Genomic DNA, 26,406 nt, shown 5'->3' on the forward strand with positions numbered 1-26,406 from the left:
TGTACCCCTGGGGCTAATAATACATTATATGTTTATTAAAAAAATATAAATAAATAAATAAATAAATAAATAAATAGGGAAGTACATACCAATACAGGCCTACTTCAAGAAACAAGAAAAGGTTCAAATACACAACCCAACCTTAAACCTAAAAGAGCTAGAAAATGAAGAGCGAATAAAGCCTAAAGCCAGCAGAAGGGAAATAATAAAGATTAGAACAGAATTAAACTATATAGAAACAAACAAGCCAAAAAACCCTAGTAGAATGAATTAACAAACTAAGAGCTGGTTCTTTGAAATAATTAATAAAATTGATAAACCACTATGAGACTTATCAAAAACAAAAGAGAAAAGATCCAAATAAATAAAACCATGAATGAAAGGGGAGATCACAGCCAATAGCAGAGAAATGCAATTATAAGAGAAAACTATGAAAAATTATATGCCAACAAACTGGTCCACCTGGAAGAAATGGACAAATTCCTAGAAACCAACAGACTACCAAAGCTGAAAAAGGAAGAAATAAAAAAATTGAAGAGACCTGTAACCAGCAAAGAAATTGAATCAGTAATAAAAAGTCTCCCAACACACAAAAGTCCTGGGCCAGATGGATTCCAAGGGGAATTATACCAGCCATTTAAAGAAGAGTTAATACCTATTCTTCTCAAACTGTTCCAAAAAAGATAGAAATGGAAGGAAAACTTCCAACCTCATTCTGTGAAGCCAGCATTATCTTGATTCTAATACTAGACAAAGACCCCACTAAAAAGGAGAATTACAGGCCAATATCTCTGATGAACATGGGTGCAAAAATTTTCATTAATATACTAGCAAATTGAATTCAACTGTACATTAAAATAATTATTTACCATGATCAGATGGGATTTATTCCTGGGCTGCAGGGGTGGCTCAATATTTGCAAATCAATCAATATGATACACCACATTAATAAAAGAACAGATAAGAACCATATGATCCTGTCAATAGATGGAGAAGAAGCATTTGACAAAATGCAGCATCCTTTCTCAATAAAAACCCTCAACAAAGTAGGGCTAAGTGGAACATACCTCAATATCATAAAGGCCATATATGAAAGACCCACAGCTAGTATTCTCAATGGGGAAAAACTGAGAGCCTTTACCCTTCTGTAGGAAGAAGACAAGGATGTCTACTCTCACCATTACTATTTAATGTCGTACTGGAAGTCTTAGCCTCAGAACAAAAAGAAATAAAGGGCATCCAGATTGGCAGGGAGAAATCAAACTTTCACTATTTGGAGACAACATGGTATTCTATGTAGAAACCCTGAAAGACTACCAAATATTTGCTAGAAGTAATACATAAATTCAGCAAAGTTGCAGAATATAAAATCAATGAGCAGAAATTGTTGTATTTCCATATACCAATAATGAAGCAGGAGAAAAAGAAATCAAGGAATTGGTCCCATTTGCAATTGCACCAAAACCCATGATATCTAAGAATAAACCTAACTAAAAAGGTGAAATATCTGGGCTCTGAAAATTGTAGAACACTTTATGAAAGAAATTGAAGAGGACACAAAGAAATGGAAGAGCATTCCATGCTCATGGATTGGAAGAGCAAACATTGTTAAAATGTCTGTGATTCCCAAAGCAATCATACATTTACTGCAATCCCTATCAAAATACCAACAGCATTTTTCATAGAGTTAGAACAAACAATCCTAAAATTTGCATAGGACCACAGAAGACCCTGAATAGCCAAAGCAATTCTGAATAAGAAAGACAGAACTGGAGGCATCATAATTCCTGATTTCTACCTATAATACAAAGCTGTAGTCTTCAAGACGTTATGATACTGGCACAAAAACAGACACATAGATCAATGGAACAGAATATCCATACAGTTGTGGGTCCAGAAATGGATAACTAATCTTTGACAAAGCAGGAAAGAATATCCAATGGAAAAAGGAAAGTCTCTTCAAAGAATGGTGTTAGGAAAGCTGGACAGAAATGAGCAGAAGATTGAAACTGGACCACTTTCTTATACCATACACAAAAATAAATTCAAAGTGGATGAAAGACCTAAATGTGAGATAGGAAACCATCAAAATCCTAGAGAAGATGTGCAGCAACCTCTTTGACCTTAGCCATGGCAACTTCTAACTAGACACAGTCTCTGGAGGCAAGGGAAACAAAAACAAAAAAATGAATTATTGGGACTTTTAAAAAAGATTTTAAGAGACTCTTAAGATAGAAAACAAACTGAGGGCTGATGGAGGGGTGTGGGTTGGGGATGGGCTAGGTGGGTGATGAGTGTTAAAGAGAGCACTTGTGATGAGCACTGGGTGTTGTGTGTAGTGATGAATCACTGCATTCTACCCAGAAACCAATATTTCACTGTATGTTAACTAACTACAATGAAAAAAAAAAGGAATAAAACCAGTGGCATAGTATTCCATTATATATGTACCATAGTTAACATAATCAGTTTCTTATTGGTATATGTTTATATTGTTGTATAACTTTTTTGTTTATTCAAACACCAAGCACCCTTATGATACGTATTTGTATGTGTACTTGAATATCAGTAGGATAAGTTTTTCAAAATGGAATGGCTCCACTGAAAAGTGGTAAGTGGTGTTAAAGATCCAGAGAGGTCTAGGAAGATAAAGACTGGCTACTGTCCCCTGGATTTAGGAGGTTCCTGGTGACCTTAGAGCAATTTCAAGGGGTGAGTGGCCTGGAATGCTAGACTTTGGTAGGTTGAGAATTGATTTGGGATATGAGGAGGTGGAGGCACTGAATTTGGAGAATTCCTTAGAGAAACTTGGCTCTAAATAACAGTGAGAGTGGTAGTAGGGAAAAGGTTGAGATCTAGGAATGTTTCTTTTTTTTTTTTCTAAAGATTTTATTTATTTATTTGTCAGAGAGAGAGAGAGAGCCAGAATGAACACACAAGCAGGGGGAACAGCAGGGAGAGGGAGAAGCAGGCTCCATGCTGAGCAGAGAGCCCCATGTGGGGCTCAATCCCAGGACCCTGGGATCATGACTTGAGCTGAAGGCAGATGCTTAACCAACTGAGCCATCCAGGTGTCCCAAGGGATGTTTTTTTTAAATTTAGGAGAGACTTAGACATTTAAAAGCTGATGGGAAGGAAGGGATAATTGATGGAGCACAGTCCTTACAGGATGAAGTTTTTATGCTGGATAGAAGAGGATCCAGAATGAAGTGGAGGGATTACCCTTAAACAAGAGGAAGTACATTACTAGGTGGGAAGAACAAAAAGTGAATATAGATGAAAATAGATTTATAGATTTGGTGGCAGGAACTTGTCTGAGGGGATTTATATTTTTCTGTGATGTAGGAAGAAAGGTCATCTTTAGATCAGGGGTTGAAGTGGGGCAAGGGTTGGGTTGGAGATTTGCAGTTCTTAAGGAAGGTTTAAAATAGTTATTGTAGTGAACAGGAAAGCATAGTTGGGGTGTCAGGCAGTGTTGAGGTCAGCTTGGTGACCAAGAATCATATTGATAATAACCTACCAGACTGTGATTTTTTTTCCAGTAGACTTCAGTAGCTCCAGTGCAGGCATAAAGCACAACAGTTGGGCTCTTGTAGGGTTATGTTTTTATCAGATATTTGCAATGAAAATGGGTCATTGAGGATATTGGCAGAGTGAAGTTGAAACAATAGAATTCAAACTGCCTAGGAGAGGAAGCGAAAACAATGGGAGCTGACAGAGCAGAAGCAGAAGGGTATTTGAATTAATGATATCAAAAGTGAAGTCCTGGATGATAAGCTCTTAGGTGTGTCTGAATATATTTGGTATTTTTGTTGCCAGCTCATTTAATCAACAAATATTTATTGTATGCATATTATGTGCCAGACAATGCCCTGGGCACTGAAGGTATAGAGATTAACAAAACAAAGTCCCTTCTCTCATACAGCTTGCTGTCTAGTGCGGAAGATTGTTCATTTTTATAAAGGGGCGTCCTTATTGATATGCTGATTACTGTTTGTGTAGTTATATTTAGAACTAATAATGAATGATAAAGTGAAATATTTACATATGTAGGGTGAGGAAAGTTCAGATAGACCTTTTGAGTGCCTCCCTTATTGTATGTTATAGTAACTGAATTATGAAAATTTATACCCCCTCTTAAAACTTTTTAAGGTAATTTCATATGCTATGCCAGAAATGAAGATAAAACAAAGATATACATACATAATTTGAACATTTTAGCTGTTTTAATTTTTTTATGCTTTAGGATTTTTTTAATATCTACATTGCTTCTAGCTGTAGACCAGATGTCAATATTGCATGTACCAATCTGGTTCTAGGGATTTAATGTAATGTGTTAAGTAATTATGGTTAAGCAGTTTAGGAGGGAAAGAGGGTATTCATATTTTTACCTTTATTTTATATTTTCCAATTTATGCCTCCTCTTTTGTGTATATATACTTATGGATATGTTAATATTTTATTTGAACTGAAAGAAATTAGCATTTATGTCTTATAGGCCTTAAATAAACCTTAAAATTATCCACTACATATACAGTTAAATTTAAGTTCAACCACAGGTTATTTGATTGTGTTTTAAGGTTTCTGTGGCCGTAGCTAGATCACAGCATCCCTAAAATTAAAAAAGAAACCAAATGCATGAAATCACAGTTATGTGTGAACATGGGCTGGATTAGTCATGAACCATCATGATTTCTCATCTAAGGGGACTGTGTGGGTGATTTTTAAGTGACATGGCTTGCAAGAAAGAATTAGATGATTAGCTAGAGTTCAGTTTAGAAATCCCCACCATCTGTGACTCTGGTAGAAGAGGGTCTTCCCTACAAGGGTGATGGTTTATAAAAGCTCATTGACTAAGGAAAGATAATGATGTTGTACACAGTCATGGGACTTATTGAAAAATGACAATGTGTCAGCTCTTACCAGACTTAAAAAAATATTTTGTGCATATAAATGATCTGGATTTTAAAACATTATATTTTTTTAGTGGGGAATTTTTAATCTGTTTAAGCCTCTGGGCTGTTAAGGAAAAACAGTTGGGCAGAGAAGAGGATAAACTGGGCATCGGTCCCCCCTCCATCAACCTCATGGGGCTCTTGCGAGCCTTCCTGGCTTATGTGACAGGTAGCTTTAAGTGTAGGTCTTGCGAGCTGGAAAGCCAAATGGGATTTGACATATATATGCATTTCTCTTGTTGCCAAGGGTGGTATTTGGACACATGGTCTCATTTTTATGATCTTTTATGTGTACTTACTTCTATGTACCATGTTTATGGAGATCTGCCTTCCAGGATTGGTAGTAGGTTTAAGACGTCTGGAGTGGCTGAGGAGAAGGAAATAAAGTGTGAAATCATGAAAATTAAGACCACATTTCCATGTATCCAAAAAAAAAAAACCACCCTGCAGGAGAAATATATATATTAAGACACCAAACATCCCTCTGGGGCTTACTTTATTTAGAGAAGTATGTATTATTTTAAGTGGGAATTTCTTCAGACCATTTATGAGCAGAATTTGGTGGCATTGAAAGGTAACCATGTGGTTTCAATCTGGAGGAAATTGTCCCCAACTGTGATTCTAAGAACTAACAAAAGAGATTATATTTTAGTTACTTCCCCCATATGCTCCTACTGTCCTTTAGAAGGGATATCCTGGATGAGGCAAGATCAGGGGACTGAGAAAGTAAGCCAGACTGAGGGCCTCTCAAACGTTCATCTGTTACTAGCTGAGGATTTAAAAAAAAAAAAAAACAAAAACAAAACAAACTCCAGTTACTGAGTGTAAGGTGTCCCTTTTCCAAATTATAAGCAATATTATCAGAAAAAGAAGAGACTGTATAGTATAGTGGTTAAGAGGTCAGACCCTGGAACCATACTGCCTGGGTTTAAAGACCAGATTGTCTCTTATAAGATGTATGACCTTGAGCAAGTTACTTGCTGGACACGTGCCTCCCTTTCCCTGTTTGTAAAACGTGATAATATAGTATCTGCCTCACAACATGATCATGAGGACTAAATGACTGCATCTATAGGAAGTGCTTAGAAAAGTGCTAGGTACATAGTAAACATTATAAAGTATAAGCTGCTTCTCCTCCTCTTTTTTCATCTTCATCAGTTGGTGGGTATCTTTAAGCTATCTGAAACTGCTAATGCCTCAGTGTATACAAACTCCACTTTTATAGAACCTGTTTTGAGAAGGATTGTAAGGGGCAAAAGAATCTTAGTGTAAATGCTAAATCAGAATCTTGTAAACTTGAGAGCTAGTTACAAATTTCTCATTGTTAGGGGAAAAAAACTAACAACTTGGCTAACATAACACTTGAGAATGGACCCCACTGCAGGCATGGCTCGGCACATTGTCTGAGATTGCAGGGGCCTAGACGCTACTTGACTGTTAGGAAGCCTCAATTGCCCTTTGGGTTTGGGGCCTTGATTCTGACTCCTCTACTTTATTACTGCTCTTGTTTTTCTTCTTTTGATCCTATTTTTTATTTTATTTTTTTTAAGATTTTATTTATTTATTTGACTTACAGAGATCACAAGTAGGTAGAGAGGCAGGCAGAGAGAGAGGAGGAAGCAGGCTCCCTGCCAAGCAGAGAGCCTGATGTGGGGCTCGATCCCAGGACCCTGAGATCATGACCTGAGCTGAAGGTAGAGGCTTTAACCAACTGAGCCACCCAGGCACCCTGATCCTATTTTTTAAATTGTACTATTTTGTTATGTTTTATGTATCTTTTTAAGTCATATTAAATCCCATCTGGAACAATGTATTAATAAATAGTTTTTCAACTGGTCATATCCAATTACTAACATTTACTTAACATTGATGCTTGTCAGCCTATCTCTATGCAGAGAGGTATGGTGACTTTCCATCTGGAAAAGATTACTGATTAGATTTCTCAAATATCACAGTGAGATGTCAAAACAGCTATATGCTCATATCTTTTTCAAAGCATATGGTTAATAATAATTAAAATTAAACAGCTGCCAAATTGGCTGCTTATTCCAGACTGGGCACTTTTATGTGCCTTTTACTATGCCTTTTACTCGTGATATACACTGGAATTGTCACAGCCTTAGGCAGGAGCTCCTATTTTTAATCACTGCTTTTACAAATGGGGAAACTGAGACTCAGGGAGGTCAAATAACTTACTCAAGGTCACACAGCTAAAAAAGTAGTGAAGCTCTGTTTGAAAGCCAGGCAGCTTGGTCCTAGATCCAGTGCTTATAGGCACTATTCTAAGCAATACTTCTCTTAATTAGAAATCTAGCACATTAGAACCTCCAGTTCTAGTAGAAGAGAATGTTCTGTTTTACAGAACATTCACAGGTTCTGCGGGTTTTACCTGAGTGTAATGTCTTCTGTATGCCCCTTTCCATCTCTACTACCACTGCCTTCTATTTTGGGCTCTCATCATCTGCCCCCTGGATTTTTATCACAGCCTTCTCAAATCTATATTCTGCATAACTATCAGAATGTTCTAGCAAGTCTTTGCCTTACCTAAAACTCTTCAATGGTTCCCTTTGTCAGAGGCTAATTATCCATGTTTCTGAGCATAGTATATCAAACTCTTCCCTTTGCATGATATGATTCTCACACCTTGTCTCTTCCACACCCCCCTGATAATGTACTTTCCAGTCCTGCTGTATTGCTTGCTCATACCATGTTGCTTTATGCTTCCGTGCTTTTGTAAATGCCGTGTGCTCTACTTGGCTTCACCAACTGGTCCACATTATTTACAACCAGTTCACGTGCTACGGCTGGTATCTCTTTCTAGTTCCCTTCCCCGAAGCTGGAGTAGGTGTTCCACGTTGGTGTTCTCATTATACCTTGTGAATATATTTCGTGGATCACCATGTTATTTTATGATTATTTAAGTATCTCTTTCAATAGGCTGTGAACTGCTTTTGGGCAGGGGCTGTACATGATTTTATCCTTAGCCAGTTAACATTGCCCTTAGCATGTAGTTGGCCCTCCTAACTAGGAAGTATTCTGTAAATAGTGTGGAATACAGAGCTTCAGGTCAGGGAATGAAGTGGGATTTTGAAGAACTAAAACCACACGAACATTCAAAGTTAACTACCAGGACAGTAGAGGGAGGTCTCACAGAAGAATCTTTGGGCCACATACATTTATGTTATTTAATCCAGGAACCAGAAGGGGCTTGAGGGGGGATGGGACTAGGGGGTCTAAAGAAAAGTTGGAAAAATTACCATATTAAGTGTCTAAAACAGGTATATTTTATTTTATTTTATTTTTTAAAAATATTTTTTTATTTGACAGAGAGAGAGAGATCACAAGTAGGCAGAGAGGCAGGCAGAGAGGCAGGCAGAGGGGGAGGAGGGAAGCAGGCTCCCCGCCGAACAGAGAGCCCGACTCGGGGCTCGATTCCAGGACCCTGAGATCATGACCCGAGCCGAAGGCAGAGGCCCTAACCCACTGAGCCACCCAGGCGCCCCTAAAACAGGTCTATTTTAATAAAATATTTAGAGTTATTTTCTTAGAGGGATATCTACCCTAAAATTGAAAGGGACAGTTGATAAAATGTCTAACACTACCCAATTTAAACATTTTATTAACTGTAAGCAGTGTTGTATGTTCACTCAGCTGTTACCAACCAAAAAAATGTTATCTGTTGGTGCCTTTGTGCATAGGTGGCTGGATCCAAATAAGGAGATTTGGGGAAACCCTGCATCTCTGGAAGCTTTCTTTTTATGGAATCTTTTTTTTTAAATAAAGTGTGCAGACCACATAATCTATTTTGGTCTCACTTCTGTGCTCTAAAATTCACTCTTTTACCTTTAGATTTTCAAATAGTATTTTTTTTCCAAAGGGAGTTGGATTTTGCCAGCTTTTAAGGGCTCTACCTCATTCGTGTTTTGGAAACCCACATATAATAAAGTATTCATTCTGAGAATGCTTAAGATTGGTCTGCTTCAGATACTGTAATTGCCTTGGTTACAATTAGTTAATAGAGTTCACTTTGGAATACACTTCATTCATGGCAGCACAAATCCTTATTTGCTGCCCTATTTGCCTCAGGGCAACTGCATTACAATCATCAGAGTGATTTATTCTTTCCTAATTAACGTACATCATAAATATATGCAAGCAGAATCACAATAACATATGGCAGTTTGTAAAAATGGTTTCCCTTCATCCTCCTTTAAGCAAAACTTGCCCAACTTTTTTGATCATTCTCCCATACCACTAAAAATTTCGATCACCCCTAATATATGTATCTTATAAATGGCATATTAACTGTACTAATATTATATAAGACATTCATTTCTATAAAAACAGAAATAAAGGTACAATAGATGAAATGAATACTTTAAAATTAATTTTAGTATTTATCAGGGCACCTCGGTGGCTCAGTTGGTTAAGCAACTGCCTTTGGCTCAGATCATGATCCTGGAGTCCTGGGATCAAGTCCTGCATCAGGCTCGCTGCTCAGCGGGGAGTCTGCTTCTCCTTCTGACCCTCCCCCACCTTGTGCTCTCTCTCATTCTCTCTCTTTTTCTGAAACGAATAAATTAAAAAATTAATTTTGGTATTTATTAATGGTGTAATAACATTTGCTCTCATTTTTTCCTTTGCTCTCATTTTGATGAGAACACTGACATTAAATGTGCTTTGTTTAAACAAAACATTGGTTTATGATACAGCTATTCGAAAGCCTGATTCTAAGTCCTATTTATTCTTATACTTGATTCAAGTGACTGTCAGAGCTGAAAAAAGAAACAGAACATATAAATCTAACAATAAAAGAAGCCTATTGTTGAATGTACTTACTAAATAATGATACTCATAGTTCTGGAAACAATTATGCAAACATTTTGTTGCTGTTTCATCTTCTCAGCTCTGAGCATGCATGCTGTCTTTTCACATTTTTTAATTCAAGTATAATTAACATACATTATTATATTAGTTTCAGGTGTGCAATATAATGATTCAACAATTTTATACGTTTTTCAGTGCAGCCACTGTGGGAAACACTATGGAATTTCCTAAAAAAATTTAAAAATAGGGGTGCCTGTGTGGCTCAATCAGTTAAATGTCTGCCTTCAGCTCGTTCATGATCTCAGGGTCCTGGGATCAAGCTTGCATTGGGCTCCCTGCTCAGCAGGGAGTCTGCTTCTCCCTCTGCCTCCAACCCTCCCCTTCCTTGTGTGCATACTCTCTCTCTCTCTGTGTCTCTCAAGTAAATAAGGAAAATCTTTTTAATAATTAAATATAGAATTCCTTTATCATCCAGTAATTCTACTACTGTCTTCCCACATTTTCAACAAGTGGTTCAAAACTCACTGAAATTCTTCATGGAAGTGTCAGAAGATAAAACACAGGTTTTAGGCAACAAAATTAAATAATAATAAAAATAATTTCGAATTTACTGTGTATTGTTTATTATTTATAAAGGAAATCATTTTGCACAATGAAGGAAACCATCAAAAAGGCAGCCTACTGAATGGGAGAAGATACTGCAACTGATATATCTGATAAAGGGTAATATCCAAAATATATGAAGAACTTATGTAATGTAACACACAAAAAAATCCCCAAATAATCTGATGGGCAAGGGAACTGAATATTTTTCTAAAGAAGATGTACAAGTGGTCAACAGAAACATGAAAAGATGCTCAGTATCACTAATCATCATGGAAGTGCAAATCAAAACCACAATGAGATATCACCTTACACCTGTCAGGCTGGCTAAAATAAAAAAGACAGGGATGCCTGTGGCTCAGTTGGTTAAGCATCTGCCTTTGGCTCAGGTCATGATCTTGGGGTCCTGGGATTGAGCCCTGCATTGGACTCCCTGTTCAAGAGGGAGCTTGCTTTCCCCTTTCTCCTGCCCACCCCCCACTTGTGCTCTCTCTCACTCTCTCAAATAAATAAAATCTTTGGAAAAAAACACACAAAAAAACAAAAATAAAAAATAAAAAAAATAGCAAGTGTTGGTGGGGATGTGGAAAAAAAGGAACCCTTGTGTGCTATTGAGAATGCAAATTGGTGCAGCCTCCATGAAAAACAGTATAGCATTTCTTCAAGAAGTTAAAAATAGAATTACTGTATGAGCCAGTAATTTCACTACTTTTGAATTATGAATTTTGGGTTATTTACCCAAAGAAGATGAAAACACTAATAGAAAAAGATAAATGCACTCCTATGTTTATTACAGCATTATTTAAAATAGCTAAGATACAAAGCAATCAAGTGTCCCTCAATAGATAAATGGAGGTGTGTGTGTGTGTGTGTGTGTAGATAGGTAATGGAATATTACTCAGCCATACATAAAAAAGAATGAGATCCTGCCATTTGCAGTGATATGGGTAGACCTAGGGGGTATAATGCTAAGGGCAATAAGTTAGTCAGAAAAAGACAAATACCATACAATTTCACTTGTATGTAGAATTTAAGAAACAAAACAAATGAATAAAGAAAAAAGACAAAAAAAAACCCCACCCAGACTCTTTATTTTAAATTTCTTTTCAGCTTAACAGTATTCATTGTTTTTGCACCACACCCTGTGCTCCATGCAATACGTGCCCTCCCTAATACCTACCACCTTGTTCCCCCAACCTCCCATCCCCCTCCCCTTCAAGACCCTCAGGATGTTTTTCAGAGTCCATAGTCTCTCATGGTTCACCTCCCCTTCCAATTTCCCTCAACTCCCTTCTCCTCTCCATCTCCCCATGTCCTCCATGTTATTTGTTATGCTCCACAAATCAGTGAAACCATATGATAATTGACTCTCTCTGCTTGACTTATTTCACTCAGCATAATCTCTTCCAGTCCTGTCCATGTTGCTACAAAAGTTGGGTATTCATCCTTTTTGATGGAGGCATAATACTCCATAGTGTATATGGACCACATCTTCCTTATCCATTCATCCATTGAAGGGCATCTTGGTTCTTTCCACAGTTTTGCGACCGTGGCCATTGCTGCTATAAACATTGGGGGTACAGGTGGCCCTTCTTTTCACTACATCTGTATCTTTGGGGTAAATACCCAGTTGTGCAATTGTTGGGTCATAGGGAAGTTCTATTTTTAATTTCTTGAGGAATCTCCACACTGTTCTCCAAATTGGCTGCACCAACTTGCATTCCCACTGACAGTGGAAGAGGGTTCCCCTTTCTCCACATCCCCTCCAACACATGTTGTTTCCTGTCTTGCTAATTTTGGCCATTCTAACTGGTGTAAGGTGGTATCTCAATGTGGTTTTAATTTGAATCTCCCTGGTGGCTAGTGATGATGAACATTTTTCATGGGTCTGCTAGCCATTTGTATGTCTTCATTGGAGAAGTGTCTGTTCATATCTTCTGCCCATTTTTTATATGATTATCTGTTTTGTGTGTGTTGTGTTTGAGGAGTTCTTTATAGATCCTGGATATCAACCTTTTGTCTGTACTGTCATTTGCAAATATCTTCTCCCATTCCGTGGGTTGCCTCTTTGTTTTCTTGACTGTTTCCTTTGCTGTGCAGAAGCTTTTGATTGTGATGAAGTCCCAAAAGTTCATTTTTGCTTTTGTTTCCTTTGCCTTTGGAGATATATCTTGAAAGAAGTTGCTGTGGCTGATATCGAAGAGGTTACTGCCTATATTCTCCTCTAGGATTCTGATGGATTCCTGTCTCACGTTGAGGTCTTTCATCCATTTTGAGTTTATCTTTGTGTACGGTGTAAGAGAATGGTCGAGTTTCATTCTTCTACATATAGCTGTCCAATTTTCCCAGCACCATTATTGAAGAGACTTATCTATTTTCCACTGTATTTTTTCCTGTTTTGTCGAAGATTATTTGACCATAGAGTTGAGGGTCCATATCTGGGCTCTCTACTCTGTTCCACTGGTCTATGTGTCTGTTTTTATGCCAATACCATGCTGTCTTGGTGATCACAGCTTTGTAGTAAAGCTTTAAATCAGGTAACGTGATGCCCCAGTTTTATTTTTGTTTTTCAACATTTCCTTAGCGATTCGGGGTCTTTTCTGATTCCATACAAATTTTTGGATTATTTGCTCCAGCTCTTTGAAAAACACCGGTGGAATTTTGATCGGAATGGCATTAAAAGTATAGATTGCTCTAGGCAGTATAGACATTTTAACAATGTTTATTCTTCTGATCCAAGAGCATGGATTGGTCTTCCATCTTTTTGTGTCTTCTTCACTTTCTTTCATGAGTGTTCTGTAGTTCCTCGAGTACAGATCCTTTACCTCTTTGGTTAGGTTTATTCCCAGGTATCTTATGGTTCTTGGTGCTATAGTAAATGGAATCGATTCTCTAATTTCCCTTTCTGTATTTTCATTGTTAGTATATAAGAAAGCCACTGATTTCTGTACATTGACTTTGTATCCTGCCATGTTACTGAATTGCTGTATGAGTTCTAGTAGTTTGGGGGTGGAGTCTTTTGGGTTTTCCATATAATCATGTCATCTACGAAGAGAGAGAGTTTGACTTCTTCATTGCCAATTTGGATACCTTTTATTTCTCTTTGTTGTCTGATTGCTGTTGCTAGGACTTCTAATACTATGTTGAACAAGAGTTAGACCCAGACTCTTAAATACAGAGAACAAACCTGTGGTTCCCAGAGAGGAAGTGGTGCGGGGGGGAGATGAAATAGACAGGGATTAAGGGTAGACTTTTCTTGGTGAGCACTGAGTAATATACAGAGTTGTTGAGTCATATTGTACACCTAAAGCTAATATACCACAGTATGTTAATTATACTTCAGTAAAAAATAAGATTCACATAAAAATAATAAAACACCTCTTAGAAGAAAAAAAAACCCCTCTGACATAAAACAACATTTTACTGTTTGAATACATTTAGAGTGTCCTACTATTTTATAGGTATTCTGAGGTGGTAAAATTCTGATTACAAGATATCGTTATATTTAATTTTAAAACTTTAAAAAAAGAACTTTATTGACATATAATTTAATATAATTTACATATGATAAACTACATTTTAAAAAGTATGGAATTTGATAAATTTTGACATAAGATATACCCATTAAACCATCACCAAAATTGAGATAGTGAACATTCATTACCTTCAAGTTTCCTTGTGCCATTTTGTAATCTTTCCTTCTTGTCCTTCTCTGTACTTTAACATCCCTCTCCAGCAACTACTAATCTGTTTTGTGCCACTATAAATTAATTTTCATTTTCTAGAGTTTTATATAAATGAAATCATGCATTTTGTGTTCTTTTTGTCTGAATTTTTTCAGTCAGCATAATTGTTTTGAGATTGATCCATATTGCATATTGCAGTAGCTTCTTTCTTTCTATTGTTGAATAGTATTCCATTGTGTGGATAAACAACTTTGAAAAAAATCCATTCACCTCTTAGTGGGTTGTTTCTAGTTTTAGGCTATTATGAGTAAAGCTTTTATTAGCATGCACATGCAAGTCTTTGGATGGACATATGTACTAGTTTTTCTTGGGTAAATATCTAAAAGTAGAAAGCCTGGGTCATATGGGAGATATATGTTTAACTTTTTGAGAAATTACTAAAATCTTTTCCAATGTAGCTGTACCATTTTGTATTCCCACTACAGTGTATGAGAGCTCTAATTGTTTTAAATTCTGGTCAACATTTGATACATTTTTTATTTTAATAAATAATAATAAACAAATAAATAAATAATATTTAATAAATAATATTTTAATAACTGTGTTGTGATATCTCATTGTAATTTTAGTTTGCATTTTCCTTAATGATTAATGATGTTGAGCATATTTTCATGTGTGTATTTGCTACTCATATATTTTATTTGGTGATGTATTTGTTCAAATTTTGTCCATTTAAAAAATTTGGGTTGTGTGGGTTTTTAAAATTATAGTTTTGAGAGTTCTTTATATGTTCTGGATACAAGTCCTTATCAGATACAGTATTTGCAAATATTTTCTTTGAGTAAATGGCTTGTCCTTTTATTTTTTTCATCGGTATCTTTCAAAGAGCAGAAGTTTTTAATTTTAATGAAGTCTAAGTTATCAGGTTCTGGATGATGTTTTTTAGTGTCATATCTAAGAAATCTTCACATTTTTGAAACTTTTCTTGTGGATATCCTGTGCTTCCAGCATCATTTGCTGAAATGACTATCATTTTTCCACTGAACTCTCTTGTACTTTTGTCAAAAATCAAGTGACTATAAACATAAGGTTTTATTTCCCGAGTCTTCTGTTCTGTTGCTCTATTTGTCTATCTGTATGCCACTACCACTCTCAATTATTGTAGATTTATAAGTCTTAAAATCAGTTTGTGTAAGTTTTCTGACTTTATTCTACATATATTTTGTACCTCACAATATATTGTTATATACATTTTTTACTTTTAACAATCAATTATTTTATTATTGAAGTATAGTTGACACATGTTACATTAGTTTCAGGTGTACAACATAGTGATTTGACAAGTTTATATGTTTTGCTATGCTCATAATCATAGCTACCATCTGTCACCATAAGATACTATTATAACACCATCATCTATATTCCCTGTACTGTACCTTTCATTCTTGTGACTTATTCATTCCATAACTGGAAGCCTCTATCTCCCGTTTCTCTTCACCTATTTTGCTCATACCCCTACATCTCTCCCCTCCAGAAACCATTGGTCTATTCTATGCATTGATGGGTCTGTTTTTGCTTTTTTTGCTCATTTGTTTTGTTTATAGATTCCACATGTAAATGAAATCATACAGTTTTTGTCTTTCTCTGTCTGACTTCTTTCACTTGGCAAAATATCTTCTACGTCCATCCATGTTGTTGAAAATGGCAAGATCTCATTTTTATGGCTGAGTAATATTCCACTCTGTCTGTGTGTATGTGTGTATATACACATCATATCTTCTTTGCCCATTCATTCTATAAGAAAAAAATATTTTTACCCACATTGTTTGCCATTGCATGTGCCCTTCATTTCCCTTTGTAGACCTATAGTTCTTTTTTTTTAGAGTGGGGGTGAGGGAGAGGGAGATTGAGAATCTCAAGCAGCCTTCACACCCAGTGCATGAGCCTGACACCAAGCCCAATCTCACCACCCTGAGATCACAATCTGAGCCGAAATCAAGAGTCAGATGCTTAACTGAGTGAGCCACCCAGGCGCCCCTAGATCCATATTTTTATCTAGATTATTTTTCTTCTAGGGGCACCTGGGTGGCTCAGTGGGTTAAGGCCTCTGCCTTCAGCTCAGGTCATGATCCCAGAGTCCTGGGATCGAGCCCCTCATCGGGCTCTCTGCTTAGCGGGGAGCCTGCTTCCCCCTCTCTCTCTGCCTGCCTCCCTGCCTGCTTGTGATCTCTGTCTGTCAAATAAATAAATTAAACAAATCTTTAAAAAAATAGATTATTTTTCTTCTTCCCAAAAGACTAACAATTTTTATAGCACAGGTCTACTGGCAGTTAATTCTTTCAATTATTACATGTTTGAAAAAGGCTTATTTCACCTCTGTTTTTTGGATGCTGGCTTTGGAATTCTAGGTTAACAGGTTTTTATCCTTTTAGTATTTTAGAGATGTTCCACTGTCTTCTTGTTTCATGGTTCCCAATAATAAATTTCCTTTCATCATCATCTTTGTTTCTCTGTGTGTAATATGTACCCCCTGCCTCCAGCCTTGAAGATATTCTTGTTATCTCTGGTTTTTAAAAAGTTTGACTGTGGTGTGCCATATGGTATAGTTTTCTTTATATTTCTTTTGCATGAAGCTTATTGAGTTTCTTCAATCTGATTTTCTAGTGTTCATCAAATTTAGGAACATTTTGGCCACTGTTTCCTCAAAAAAATTTTCAGTGTCCTCATTTCCTTTGGTGACTCCAATTACATGTACATTGACCAGCTTAAAGTTGTTCTACAGTTCATTAATGCTCTGTTTTTTGAAGCCTTTTTTCTTACCATTTCATTTGGATAGTTTCTATTGCAATGTCTTCACATTCAGTAATCTTTTCTATTATAATGTATAATCTGCTGTTAATCCCATATTGTATACTTTTCATCTCAGACATTGTCATTTTTACCTCCAGGTTTGAATTGGGTATTTTTCTTTAATATCATCCATGTCTTTAACTTTTAAAAAATAGAATACAGTTAAAATGACTATTTAAATGATTTTATTTGCTAATTCTGACCTTTCTGTCAGTTCTTAAGTCAGTTTTTGATTTGTCTTCTCATCATGAACTGTATTTTCCTGCTTTTTTGCATGCCTGTCAATTTTTTTTTAATTTAGAATTTTTTTTTTTATTTTTTATAAACATATATTTTATCCCCAGGGGCACAGGTCTGTGAATCGCCAGGTTTACACACTTCATAGCACTCACCATAGCACATACCCTCCCCAATGGCCGTAACCCCACCCCCCCAACCCCCCTCCCCCCATCAACGCTCAGTTTGTTTTGTGAGATTAAGAGTCACTTATGGTTTGTCTCCCTCCCAATCCCATCTTGTTTCATTTACTCTTCTCCTACCCCCTTAACCCCCCATGTTGCATCTCCACTTCCTCATATCACGGAGATCATATGATAGTTGTCTTTCTCCGATTGACTTATTTCGCTAAGCATGATACCCTCTAGTTCCATCCACGTTGTCGCAAATGGCAAGATTTCATTTCTTTTGATGGCTGCATAGTATTCCATTGTATGTATGTATATATATATATATATATATATATATATATATATATATACCACTTCTTCTTTATCCTTTCATTTGTTGATGGACATCTAGGTTCTTTCCATAGTTTGGCTATTGTAGACGTTGCTGCTATAAACATTCGGGTGCACGTGCCCCTTCAGATCACTACGTTTGTATCTTTAGGGTAAATACCCAGCAGTGCAATTGCTGGGTCATAGGGTAGTTCTATTTTCAACATTTTGAGGAACCTCCATGCTGTTTTCCAGAGTGGTTGCACCAGCTTGCATTCCCACCAACAGTGTAGGAGGGTTCCCCTTTCTCCGCATCCTTGCCAGCATCTGTCATTTCCTGACTTAATTTTAGCCATTCTGACTGGTGTGAGGTGATATCTCCAACCACAATAAGATATCGCCTGTCAATTTTTTTAACTGAAGTATAGTTGACACGTAATGTTATATTAATTTTAGGTTTGCACTGTGATGATTTGGTAACTCTATATGTTATGCTGTGTTGAGCTCACCTCAAATGTACCTGTACCTTCCATTCCCCTTCACCTATTTACCCATTCTCCCACCCTCCTCCTCTCTGCCAACCACCAGTTTGTTCTCAGTACTTATGATTTTGTTTCTGTTTTTGTTTGGTTGTTCATTTGTTTCGTGTTTTTAGATTCCACATATGAATGAAATCATATAGTATTTGCCTTTCCCTGTCTGACTTATTTCATTTAGCATAATACCCTCTAGGTTCATCCATGTTGTTACAAATCATTACTGTTAATTTGAATTTTACTTTGCTGGGTGCTACATATCTTTTATATTACTACAAATACACTTGAGCTCTGTTCTGGGATTCACTTGAGTTACTTAGAAACAGATTGATCCTTTCAGGCTGTTTTGTTTAGTTATGTTAGGCAGGACTGGACCAGTACACAGTCTAGGGCTAATTCATCCTCATTATGGAAGCAAGTCCCTTCTGAGTACTTTTCCCCATGCCCTGTGAATCATGAGGTTTTCCAATTTGGCTGGTGGAACAGTCACTGCTCCTGGCCCAGTTGGTTCTGTCCTTGACCTTCGGTAATTTCATCACAGGCATGCCATGCCCTGATCAGTGCTATGCTGAATACTCAAGGGAGACCCTTTGTAGCTCCTCCAAAGATCTGTGTGCAGCTCTCTCAGGTATTCTCCTATGTAGTTTAACCACCTGCGTTTTCCCAGACTGTCAGCTCTGTCACCTCAGCTCAAGTTCGTCCGGTTCTGCCTACATTCCTGTTCCCTGCACCGTAGTCTGAGAAGTGTCTCAAGACAGTGAGCCTGGAAAATCCGAGGTCTCACCCTGTTTGTTTATTATCTCTCAGGGATCACAGTTCTTCATTGCCTGATGTTCAGTGTCTTGCAAACACTGCTGCTTCATGTATTTTATCCATTTGGGGCAGTGGCTTCTTTCAGGCAAGGTGGAAATCCATTTTTTGTTACCCCATCTTAGCTAGAATTAGAAGTCCACTGACATTCTAAAATCCCAAATTTTCATTACCAATGTTAATTTGTAGCCCAGTTTCAATTCTCACCTTTTAAAAATGTAGACACCATCACATCTCTTATATTAGCCCTATCAGTTCTGCTTATCTATGTTCAACAGTATACAGAATCTGACATGTAACAGTATAAATCTTCTCACAGGCAGTCTGGCTCCAGAGTCTGTGCCCTTAACCACAACACCATACAGCTTCAGGAAAGCAAAACCACGTTTCTCTCAGCAATATTGCTGCTCTTCAGTTTCCATGAGTTAAATTTAAACATATAAATATAAATAGAATTCAGGGTGAAAACACTCAGTAAACATTTATTGAATTTATACTGTGTATCAAACACTGTGCTAAATAAGTTCCTGGGGGTATGAAGTTCAGATGCAGTGCTTTCCCCCAAGGAGTTTACGTATGGTAGAAGTTTCTAGTTTGAATATGCACCATATGTTGGGGAGAGGGAGAGGGACCAAGGTGCCCAACAAATTAAACACAGAGAAACCTGTCTATTTGCTGCCTGGTGCAGGGACATTATTTGGTATTTTTCTGATTCATATCAGTTTCCATTTGGGGAACACCAACAATGATTTTTAATGTAAATACTATTCTTCTAAGGCTTTCTATATTTTTGATAATTTTTAAAAAATACTTTGGGTCCTTGTCCAAGGTCATATAACTAATAAATAGCAAAGCTAAGATTTGAACCCAAGTTTGTCTTACACCACTATATTCAGTATTCCATGCTTCCTTTGAGTTTGACCCAGGTTTTGTTTTTATAACTGGTCTTCAGAATTTAAAATAACTTGGGAAAGCTCTCCCCGCCCCTTCATGAAAACTAGCTGCTAGTGTTAATGTTCACTTATTAATTATTATTATCTTCTAATCATAGATTTAGGGTATAATTTAAATATATTCACTTGGATATATAATTGAGAGAGGTATGTTAACCTTCCATTTTGATAGATTTTCCAACTTCGCCTGGTTTTTATATTTCCATTACAATATTATTCTGAATTTAGCAGTAAATGTGTATAATTTTCTAAATAAACAAACCGTCTTTTCTAAAATAACTTCCTGTGGGTATGAGGTCCCACAAGCATGCAATATTAAGATACTTAATCTGAGAGGCCCCTGGGTAGCCAGTCATTTAAGAGTCTGCCTTCAGCTCAGGTCATGATCCTGGGGTCCTGGGATTTGGCCCCCTGCCAGGTTCCCTGCTCAGCAGGGAGTCTGCTTCTCCCTCTGCCATTCCCTCTGCTTGTGTTCTCTCTCTCTCTCTGTCAAATAAATAAATAAAATTTCAAAAAAAAAAAGATACTTAATCTGAGTCCTGACACCCCACAACTAACATGGAACAAATTGTCCATCAGAGCTTGGGTTTGGACACTCATGTTATCTGAGCAGTGGTCTTCTCAGTAGATAATCCTTGTTCTTTTGACTAAACATCTGTGACTGAATTTCAGTGAAAAGCCTTAACAAGTATTTCTGAGCTTTGGTTTCTCCACTAAATCCTGGGATTCATCAGTTGGGAGAATATAAAAGGTCACAGGTTTCCTAACTTTGAATCTGTCTGGTTTTATTTGTGCCTCCATTATTTTTCCGAGTTATGTTTTTCAAAACATGTTATATCATTTACCATTACCATCATTTACCATTAAGCCCTTTGCATACAAAAGCATTAGTTTTATTCCATATTTTCTCTTTTGAATTTCTAGAATACATTCTGTGGTATGGGGTTGGTAGTGGTGGTAAAACAGGCAGCAGGTTTCTTTAAGATATTAATGATAGATTTAGTACAGTTATAATTTTCATTTGACCTGTGAGTTATTCAGAAATGTCTTTAAATTTCCAAAATGCTTTGGGATTAAAAATGATCTCTTGTTATTAGCCTCATATTTAATTTCCCTGAGGTCAGAAACCATGATCTGCATGAGAATATATATGTATATATTCTCATATATATAAATATATGTGAGGTACATATATATCTCACGTATATTTCTGAAATTTACTGAGACTTGTATTACAACCTAGTACATGATAATTTGGGGGATAGATGTTCCATATGTTCTTGAAAGGAATGTGATTTTGCAATTGTATATAGATTTCTACATATGTCCACTAAATCAAACTTATTTTGTTCAGCTTGTCTATATATTTACTAATTTTTTTATCTGCTGATACTATCAATAACTGAAAGAGGCATATTAATCTTTCATTTTGATGTCTGATTTTTCAGTTTCTCTCTAGTATACTTGATCTTCCTTTATATATTTGGAAGTGTTTACTTAGTGCATACAGGTTTATTTACTCTATGTACTGATATTCTTTGTGTGTTATAATGCTTTTATTGTCCTGAAGTTTTATTTTTAGATGTTAATATAGCTACATCAACTTTCTTTGGGTTGGCATTTACCTGGTATATCTTTTTCTATCTTTTGTGTTTTCAGTCTTTCCTCATCTTTTATGTTTTAGATGTGTCCCTTGTAAAATGGCACATAGCTGGATTCTAAAAAATTTTATCCGGTCTGTTAACCTCTGCATTTTAATGGGTGAGTTTTACTCATATATTTTTTTGTTTGTTTATTGATATATTAGAGTTTGCTTTTACCATCTTCTTTTTGTTATTTCTTTCATTTTTTTCCTATGCTTTCCTTTTTCTCCTTGCCTCAGAAATCTTTTCTTATCCTGTTTTCTTCCCTCCACTACTGATTATGCAAGATTGCATCTCAGGCAAACTGGCCGGTAACAGGGTTAGTATTTGAAATAGCAACCCATGGTCAAAGGTGGGGTGTGGGTGGGTGAGGGTGGGATGTAGCTTTTCTGAAAGGAGTCAGATTGGCAAGTTATAGGAGAGAGGAGGCAGGGAGCTGAGGAAGTTATGGGTGATGGATTTTAAAATCTTTTTTTTTTTTCTTTACAAGTGTGAAACAAGGATGTCTGATAGGACCTGGAGGAAAGGGAAGTGGGAATGTGGGATGAGATGAATGAAAGCTTAAAAATAGAATCTGAAGAGACTGGGTAAAGGAACTGAACTCAGGGCAAGTAAAAAGACTTATGGGTGATAGTGAAGGTCCACCTGAGGTCGGAGACCAAACATTGTGTAGGTCTTGGGTATAGGAACATACAAGGCAAGACTATAGCATTGGTACAGGTTTGAGATTTTGATGGGCAGTTATAGCAGAGGGATGAAGATACATGGATATGGGAGATACTTGTGAGAATCATTAAAATGTTGAGTCATTTGGAGTCCAGGATGGGTTGGGAAGGAAAATAGATCATCAGGAGGCAAGTAGACCAAGAGAAAATGAAAGATGGCCTCAAGAGACTGGTCTTCATGAGGTTGAAGAACAGGTTTAGTGGGAGTGAGCTGTGGTAAGAAAATGAGGATTCTTGAATTTAAAATTTTAGAAGGAGGCAGTTCTGGTGGATCAAGTCCATGAGTGAGAAACAAAGGGAAGATATACAGTATTAGCAGTTCCATTTTCTTAGGGTGTTGTCTTTATTTCCTCAACAATGTTCTTACCTCCCTGGCTCTTGATACTACTTTTTCTCATTACTGTGCCAGTGGGCCTGTGTCATCACAGAACTCTGCTGCCACTCCACGAATCTGGTTTTGTGTTCATTCCCAGTGTGCCTGTGCTGTCCTTGGTCTTTAGCTGCCAGGCAGATGGTGACATCTGTTTTATCCATGGGAGGCTGATATTTTGGCCAGTGCTTCCCTCCCAACCACACATAGGAGAGTCCATTTGCACAATGCTTTTGATTGCTCTGTTCAATATTTTATTTATTTATTTATTTTTAAAGATTTTATTTACTTGTTTGACAGAATGAGAGAACACAAGCAGGGGGGTCTACAGAGAGAGAGGGAGAAGCAGACTCCCCACTGAGCAGGGAGCCCAATGCGGGGCTGTATCCCAGGACCCGGGGATCATGACCTGAGCCGAAGGCAGATTCTTAACGGACTGAACCACCCAAGCACCCACTGTTCAATATTTTATAATTGCTTTGGCTATGATTCTGCCTGGACAGAGCCAGTAGAGCACTAGCTCTAGAATCATATTGCCTGAACTTGAATCTCAGCAACTTCATTTACTTTATTATTGGGCAGGTTAACCTAACCTCTCCTGACTCCTCATCTATAAAATGGGGATAACAGGATAACAGTAGTACCTCATTCTATTCTTAGGGTTGTTATGAAGATTAAAGTAGTTAATATATATAAAGTATTGTGTTGCCTGGCATTATAGTCACTTCTCAATAGATGGAACTAGTGGGGTGATGACAGCGATGATGATCAACAATAGTGGCAGCATGTAGAACACTATGTGGTAAATACTCCGTTAGGCGCTGGGCCAGATACATAGAAGAATACTGAAAAAGTCCTTGTTCTCATAGGCTATATATATATTCTCCTTGGGTATAAAAACTAAGAATTCTTCCTCAAGATTATCTCTGAAAGGGTCTATTAAAAAAGCTTATTACCTTTTTTTAAAAAGATTTTATTTATTTGAGAGAGAGGGAGCATGCACAAGCAGGGGGAGAGGTGAAGGGAGAGGGAGAAGCAGACCCCATGGTGAGCAGGGAGCCTGACAGGGGCCCTGATCCCAGGATCCCACGATCATGACCAGAGCTGAAGGCAGACGCTTAACTGACTGAGCCACCTAGGCATCCCAGAAGCTTAGTATCTAACATTTCAATAAAGACCAAGAAATAACCAAGAAACTGTTGAGGTTTCAGAAACCTTATAACTATACTTTTTATTGTCCTATAGGTAGTCAGTTAAAAAAAAAAAGAGTAAAAAGGGGCTTATGGTCTAGTTTCAAGGGAGAGCAGAAAAAGCAAATAGGATCCTCATTTCCTTTCTCACTGTGTCTGCCCTGAGCTCTTTGACAGCCGTGACTACCAAATCTGTCCTTTCAGATACAGTTCCTCTTCTAAGGACCAGCCCTGTGCCTCCAACTACTTTCTGGGCCTAATTACAGTGATATCCTGTATGTAGTGCAAACTCAGTATGACTAAAATGAAACCTCCTGCTTTACTTCCACACCTGGTTCTTTTCTTATAACTCTTACCACTGTTAGGATTGTCACTAATCCATCTCTTGTTAAACCCAAACATGCAATGTAGGCATCTTTGACTTTGCCTTCTTCATCCTCTTAGTCACTCCATTCTGTCAGTTCTGCTTCTCAAACTTTATTACTCTGTTCTTTGTCTTGCTGCCCTGGTTTCCACTTGCTCTGTAGCAGATTCAGAAAGTACATGTATTCCAAAAATGGGTTTCAAGAGTTGTGATTGGCCCTTTAACACATATTATTTCATTTTTTAAAAAAGATTTTATTTATTTGAGAGAGAGAGAGAGAGAGAGCATGAAAGGGGCGAGGGGCAGAGGGAGAAGCCAGCTCCCTGATGAGCAGAGGGCCTGATGTGGGACTTGATCCTGGGACTCCAGGATCATGACCTTAGCCAAAGGCAGTTGCTTAACCAACTGAGCCACCCAGGTGCCCTATTATTTCATTTTTTGATAACTTTGTGAAATAGATCATTTTGTACATGAGAAACCAGGGGGTGACAGAAATAAAAAGACTTGCCAAGTTGGCTAGAGGTGCACTTAGTAAACCTAGATTGTCTTTTGTCTGGATTATTACAATAATACCCCTGTCTCTATAAATTTTCTTTTTATAGGATTTAGAAGTAAGATTTTTGTGTAGAAAAAAAATCATAACCATTTACAATAAAAAGTAAAATATGCCACCTCCCAATTCTATTCCCCAAGAGAAACCAGTGATTATCATTTTTCTTCCAGATCTTTTAGTTTACATATACAAATGTATAGATGAATACTTTACCAAAGAAATCATTCAGTATAGTCTGGAAACTGCATTTTTTTTCACTCTGAGATATATTTTTATACAGACCTAACACATTTTTTAATGGTTGCATAGTGTGTCATTATATGGAAGTATTGTTTTGTTCAAAGAACTTTTTTGCTTTGCTTACAAATAATACTGCAGTAACATTCTTGTATATGTACTGTTGTATGCACATTTCTATGAATATTTTTACTGATAGATTCCTAGAAGTGGTATTGCTTAGCTAAGGAATGTACGTATTTTACAATGTGCCGTATACTTTCAGAATGCACTTCAATTTGTCTTTTGAATAAATCTTTTGTACTAAAGCTAGAGTGATCTCTGTAAAATGGATTTTATCATGTGATTTCCTAACATCAAAAACAAAGCAACAACAAACATGTTGGATGGACTTCTATTGTCTGTGTAATAAATTCAAAAAATCTTAAATATTTAAGAATGAGAGTTACAGGGGCACCAGGTGGCTCAGTTTGTTAAGGGTCTGCCTTTAGCTCAGGTCATGATCCCAGAGTCCTGGGATTGAGGCCTGCATCAGGTTCCCTGCTCAGCAGGAAGCCTGCTTCTCCCTCTCCCACTCTCCCTGCTTGTATTCCCTCTCTCACTGTCTCTCTCTCTGTGTCAAATAAATAAGTAAAATCTAAAAAAAAAAAAAGAAAAGAAAAGAAGTCAGTCGGGGCACCTGAGTGATTCAGTTGGTTAAGCAGCTGCCTTTGGCTCAGGTCATGATCCCAGGGACCTGGGATCAAGCCCTGCATCAGGCTCCCTGCTCAGTGGGGAGCCTGCTTCTCCCTCTCCCTCTGCTCCTCAATCCCACCCCCGCTTGTGCTCTCTCTCAAAAGGTAAGTAAAATCTTTTTTAAAAAAAGAACGAGGGTTATAAAATTTAGCACAAACATCTTTCCTATCATTTCCCCCACCACCACCAAAAAAAAAAAAGAAAAAGAAAAAAAAATACTGTTTTCTAAGGAAAAATCTACCTATTCTGTAAAATCTTCCATGTGTACAGCTCTTTCTCTTTTCTGTCTATGCAGGGTAGAATTAATTACTTCCTTCTTTAGGTTCCCATAGCATTAAATTTATTATCCCTTTGACAGCACTTTGTGCATTATACTGTATTATATGTATCTCTCTCCCCGATGTGGGGCTCAATCCCAGGACCCTGGGATCATGACCTGAGCCGAAAGCAGAGGCTTTAACCCACTGAGCCACCCAGGTGCCCCGTCTGTGAACTTCTTAAGGACAAGAACTGTGTCTTACTCTTCTCTGTAACCCTAGCACTTTGCTCAGTGCCTGTCGGAGTGGTTGCTTAACAAATGTGTGTGTAATGTGTGTGTAATGGGTGAAGATATTCTTCAGGTAGTGGTAGCAATAAGAACTTTGGGAGATAGA

General features: G+C 37.2%; 1 protein-coding gene across 8 annotated transcripts in view; it reads left to right on the forward strand.

Moving 5' to 3' along the window:
- SYTL4 (synaptotagmin like 4) overlaps positions 1-26,406 on the forward strand; it is a 71,915-nt gene that overhangs the window by 11,046 nt on the left and 34,463 nt on the right. For 4 of the 8 annotated variants that reach the window (XM_047715872.1, XM_047715878.1, XM_047715870.1 and 1 more), the window contains one exon: positions 21,621-21,697. The exons of 2 other annotated variants lie outside the window; for them this stretch is intronic. The gene's annotated coding sequence lies outside the window, so the exon portion shown is untranslated. Of the gene's footprint in view, positions 1-18,714; positions 18,802-21,595; positions 21,698-26,406 lie in introns of all 8 variants that reach the window. 2 more of the 8 variants (XM_047715873.1, XM_047715874.1) reach the window with 2 other exon arrangements.

The sequence above is a fragment of the Lutra lutra genome, chromosome X, assembly GCF_902655055.1.
Source record: "Lutra lutra chromosome X, mLutLut1.2, whole genome shotgun sequence".
In the NCBI taxonomy this organism is placed as follows: Eukaryota; Metazoa; Chordata; class Mammalia; order Carnivora; family Mustelidae; genus Lutra; species Lutra lutra.